Source organism: Haematobia irritans, chromosome 3, assembly GCF_050003625.1.
Source record: "Haematobia irritans isolate KBUSLIRL chromosome 3, ASM5000362v1, whole genome shotgun sequence".
NCBI classification, from domain to species: domain Eukaryota; kingdom Metazoa; phylum Arthropoda; class Insecta; order Diptera; family Muscidae; genus Haematobia; species Haematobia irritans.
The window spans coordinates 44,760,922-44,766,429 of record NC_134399.1 but is presented as its reverse complement, the minus strand read 5'-3'; positions in this window follow the sequence as shown (position 1 = coordinate 44,766,429).

The following is a 5,508-nucleotide window of genomic DNA, read 5'->3' as shown; positions in this document are numbered from 1 at the left end:
ATTTTTCGGTAGATTTTTGCTATATTATCACATTAAAATTAACCTCTTATTAAGTGGATGGACAACTCTAGGGCGACAAATGAAGCCACCGTACACGCAAAAAAATAATTCTTCCCAAACGAAATTTTAGATAAACGAATATGTTTGTCGCTGTAATGAATTTTATTTATCTCCAAAAGTATAGACTTTTTGAGATAAATGATGACTTCTTTAAAGGATGTACACCGAAAAAAAGTGTACTGTTTTATAGGAAGAATGAACTACCACGCACGAACATTCAACTTAATTTGACTCCACATTTTGAGATTTCCACAAAGCGTTGTTAAAACCAGGAAATTCTAATGTCATGTTGTACTTTTTAATTCTTACTATTTTTTCATTCTTACTATTTTTGGGAATCGTACGAAAAGTTTCATTTGTTTTAGTTCATATTGAAATTATGTATACGTTTAGTTCATAACATTTTTGAGACATACTTAAAGTAAGATTTCATTAAGCTGTGGAAAATTTCGATAAAAATAATAAAAATTAACTACAAGCAAATAATTTTTTTCCAATGAAAATAAGTTAAATTTAGCGTTAGTTTACGGAAATTTTTTTCTGTGTAAAAACAATGTAACCCAGTTTTGAATGGAATTTTTTCTTCCCTCATGTAGTTCTCACTTCCACGATTGTTTACTTCTCAACATTTTTTCTAATACAAACAATGTAGAAGAAAGTATTTGATTTTATAAAATTTTACCTTTCGGCTAGACGAAGAATCTAACCGAACACAATTGTGTGCGCATACAAGCCGATGTAAATAAGCTTTATTTAAAATAAAAAGCCCTTTTGTATGTGCTTTTCTTATTACCGATATATTGAATTTTTATTACGAAAATGTGTTTTATAAAGGGTGGTTAAATTTCAAGGGCCGATGTTGAATGTAAACCACACCTAAACGCCAAGCTTTTTTCCAAATTTTATTTGACATTTCTCTATTTCAGACTTACTTAATTTGAACCATGGACGTCGTGAATGGGCAGAGTGGTTCCAAAAAATGGCAACAGTGAATGATCAATTTTCGAAGAAAATCATCTTCAGTGATGAGGCACATTTTCACCTCAGTGGATTCGCCAATTCACCCACAAAAAGTGACTGTTTGGTGCGGTTTATGGGCTGGCGGCATCATCGGGCCGTATTTTTTCCAAAATGAGACCGGTCAGGCAGTTACTGTGAATGGTGTTCGCTATCGTGAGATGATAACGAACTTTTTATGGCCCGAATTGGAAGATATGGATGTGGACGATATGTGGTTTCAGCAGGACGGTGCCACCTGCCACACAGCTAACGAAACAATGGCTCTTTTGCGCAACAAATTCAATGGCCGTGTTATCTCACGTAATGGCGGTGTCAATTGGCCGCCAAGATCATGTGATTTGACACCGTTGGACTTTTTTCTTTGGGGTTATTTGAAAGAAAAGGCGTACGTCGATAAGCCAGCAAAAGTTCAAGAGCTAAAGGATGAGATAATTCGGCACATTAACGGCATGGAACCTCCATTATCCTCAGCGTCATCGAAAATTTGGACCATCGGATGAAGGTGTGCCACCGAGGTCGCGGCGCCCATTTGGCCGATATTTTGTTCCATACATAATTGAGTAATACCAATATATCATAATAAAATAAAATTACAATAATTTACTAAATAGTTTGTGTGTTTATTCAAAATCAACATCGGCCCTTGAAATTTTAACCACCTTTTACTATCATTTCTGTGATTGAAGACATTTCAATTAATAATTAATTGGATTAATAATCAAATAAAATTCGGAAAAAAAACTTGGCGTTTAGGTGTGGTTCACATTCAACATCGGCCCTTACAATTTAACCACCCTTTATCAATTAAAAATTGATTGAAAGTCAATTAAAAAATTAATTGATCCTATTAAGAAATTAATTGATATTAATAATTTTTGTGATTGATTTTTGTTTCAATAAAAAAATTGTTGAATCAAATAAACTTTTAATTGAATATTGTTTAAAACTCAATTAAGACTCCGTCTTCAAATTCAATTACCTGTTTATGCTGTAGTTCATTCTTTGTAGATGGAATTTGTACGAAGATTTTCTTCTGTTATTATTTATATCGAACCTATTTGTACGGTAATTGATTTTTACACCTCCGTTTAACCCATACAATTTTGAAGACATACTTCGAATAAAGAATATTTCATTGGAAAGAAAAATCGAAAACAAATATAAAATTAAATCTTTTCAATTCCGTTTTGTTTTGTTACGAATGGACTCGAGAACTCTATCTTTTGATGAAACCACAAGTCCCATATGCTTTATTTTATTTTTAATTTTTTTAACTCATTTTACAACCTAGCCGAAATGGCCATATACGGTTACAGGGATACTCAAAATAAAGAATTACATTAAATTTACTTAAAAACATTATAAAAATAATTAGGACTACAATCAAGGACTGCAAAAACTTGACATTATTACACCTTTAATGAAAGTTATTTCAATATGTTAGCTAAAACTCAATTGCTGAACCATCGAGACTCCACATTATAATATGGAGTCTACAGCAGTGCTGCCGCTACTACTTCAATCGAAGTATTTTGCTTCATTTTCACAAAATTTACTTTGTCACTCCTTCTTCCAAAAATGTGCTTCACTTTTTGTTCTGCTTCAAATTTTTATTTCTTATATGCTTACACCATGTACCAAATTTCAGCCGGATCGAATGAAATTTGACCCAGGATATATATACTTTATGGGGTCTTAGAGCAATATTTCGATGAGTTACAAACGGAATGACAAAGTTAATATACACCCATCCTATGGTGGAGGGTATAATAAAATGAATTCTATTGTTTTGTTTCCAAAAATGTATGCTACTTCAATTTTATTCAATCTACTTCACTCAATTTTTCACTAGCGGCAGCACTGGTCTACAGTATCAAGTTCACGACTGTTCAGTACGAAAAATTAAAAATTGTGCTCAGAGTACCGTGGTACATTTGATAATTGCTACTCAATATCTTGAAAATGTGATCCATCGGATGGATAATAAGGAAAACAAAACTGAATATATATAGATAAGGCCTTGAGCTCTGAAAAGTTAAAAAAGGAAAAAGTTATCCAACAACGTCTGTATGCAATATCGATTTCGTTTGTTTTCTAAGGTGTTCTCACCCAAAGATTATAGTATCTTTGTTCTCACCCTTATTTATTAAGTGTATATTTAGCGACATCTAATGGCGAATAGAAAAACCCATTCAAATAAATCATCCCTAAAAGTAGACTAGTAGTTTTGTGAACAGCATTACCGTCATGATCACTACAATTAAACAAGTACGTAAAACTGTAATAGATTGACTAATAAGGGTAATGCAGTGCATGTGTGAAAATCGTGGTTGTAGTTTTAACTAGAGGTGTGCACATGACACTAAATTGTCGTGACTCAAGAAAATTTTCGTAATTCGTGAATCACGAGTCACGCTGATGGCAACGGCGTGAGCGTGATTAACAAACCAAATGTTGTGCGTGAGTCACGAAAATAATATCTTTGTGAGTGTGCGTGGGCAACGAGTTTCGGAAAAATCAGCTTACCAAAATAATCCCGCTTCCGAACATAAAACGCTTACGAGTTGAATTCATTTACAACTTTAGTGACACCTAGGATATTAAGAGTTTAATAACGCTCTCAATTTTAATCATGTTCATGTTTTCAGATACGCCCCTCATGTAAATTACTCATAAAATTATTCATGAGTAACGACATTCTTCTTGAGTCACGACATTTTTCGTGAGACACGGTATTTTTCATGAGTCACCACGTTTTCGTGCGTGAGTGTGCGGGAGTAAACATTTTATTTTCGTGAGTGTGCGTGAGCGTGAGCGTGAGTTCTACCAAACAATATCGTGCGTGAGCAGGATTTTCCGTCGTGAGTGTGCGTGATCGTGAGTAAAATATTCCTCACGTTTTTCCTTCAAAAATCCAGTTTGTTCAGAATATTCAACTACCAAAACAATATTTTGTTGCATGGTACCTATAAGTATACTTATAGGTACCATGCTTGTAACAAACATCAGGTTCTCTAGAATAACATACTTAATTTTTTTTTAAATATGCAATTTGTACATCATACAAGAGTCCATCTACAGTAAATAATCGAAATATATCGCAGGGATGACCTTTCTACGATTCATAAATTTTAAGAATTTTTTAGAATTGACCCTAGCCTTCTTTCATGAAAAGATACCCATTTTTAAGTTGAATCACTTAACTAAAGGGTGATTCTTTTGAGGTTAGGATTTTCATGCATTAGTATTTGACAGATCACGTGGGATTTCAGACATGGTGTCAAAGAGAAAGATGCTCAGTATGCTTTGACATTTCATCATGAATAGACTTACTAACGAGCCACAACGTCGAATTTTCAGTGAATGGGCCCTAGAAAAGTTGGCAGAAAATCCGCTTTTTTATCGACAAATTTTGTTCAGCGATGAGGCTCATTTCTGGTTGAATGGCTACGTAAATAAGCAAAATTGCCGCATTTGGAGTGAAGAGCAACGAGAAGCCGTTCAAGAACTGCCCATGCATCCCGAAAAATGCACTGTTTGGTGTGGTTTGTACGCTGGTGGAATCATTGGACCGTATTTTTTCAAAGATGCTGTTGGACGCAACGTTACGGTGAATGGCGATCGCTATCGTTCGATGCTAACAAACTTTTTGTTGCCAAAAATGGAAGAACTGAACTTGGTTGACATGTGGTTTCAACAAGATGGCGCTACATGCCACACAGCTCGCGATTCTATGGCCATTTTGAGGGAAAACTTCGGAGAACAATTCATCTCAAGAAATGGACCGGTAAGTTGGCCACCAAGATCATGCGATTTGACGCCTTTAGACTATTTTTTGTGGGGCTACGTCAAGTCTAAAGTCTACAGAAATAAGCCAGCAACTATTCCAGCTTTGGAAGACAACATTTCCGAAGAAATTCGGGCTATTCCGGCCTCGAAAAAGTTGCCCAAAATTGGACTTTCCGAATGGACCACCTAAGACGCAGCCGCGGTCAACATTTAAATGAAATTATCTTCAAAAAGTAAATGTCATGGACCAATCTAACGTTTCAAATAAAGAACCGATGAGATTTTGCAAATTTTATGCGTTTTTTTTTTTTAAAAAGTTATCAAGCTCTTAACAAATCACCCTTTATAAGGACAAAACGACTTTATCGGCGTTTGGAGAAGGAAAACAGTTTATATAAGAGAAATTCACAAATGCTATTATAACCAAAATTCGCGTTGGTATTTTAAGGGCAGTCCTTCCATTAAAGTCGCATGTCTTTGAACTAAGGCTAATTTTCCGTAATGAAACACATTTTTGTTTTAAAGAAATTGTCCTTAAATTAGCTGAAATGTTGAAACTTTCGATTTAAGATAAAAACGCTTCAAATATATGCTAAGACTTATTTTGAGCACTCAGCGTCTTTGGTTTAAAGTTTTTTT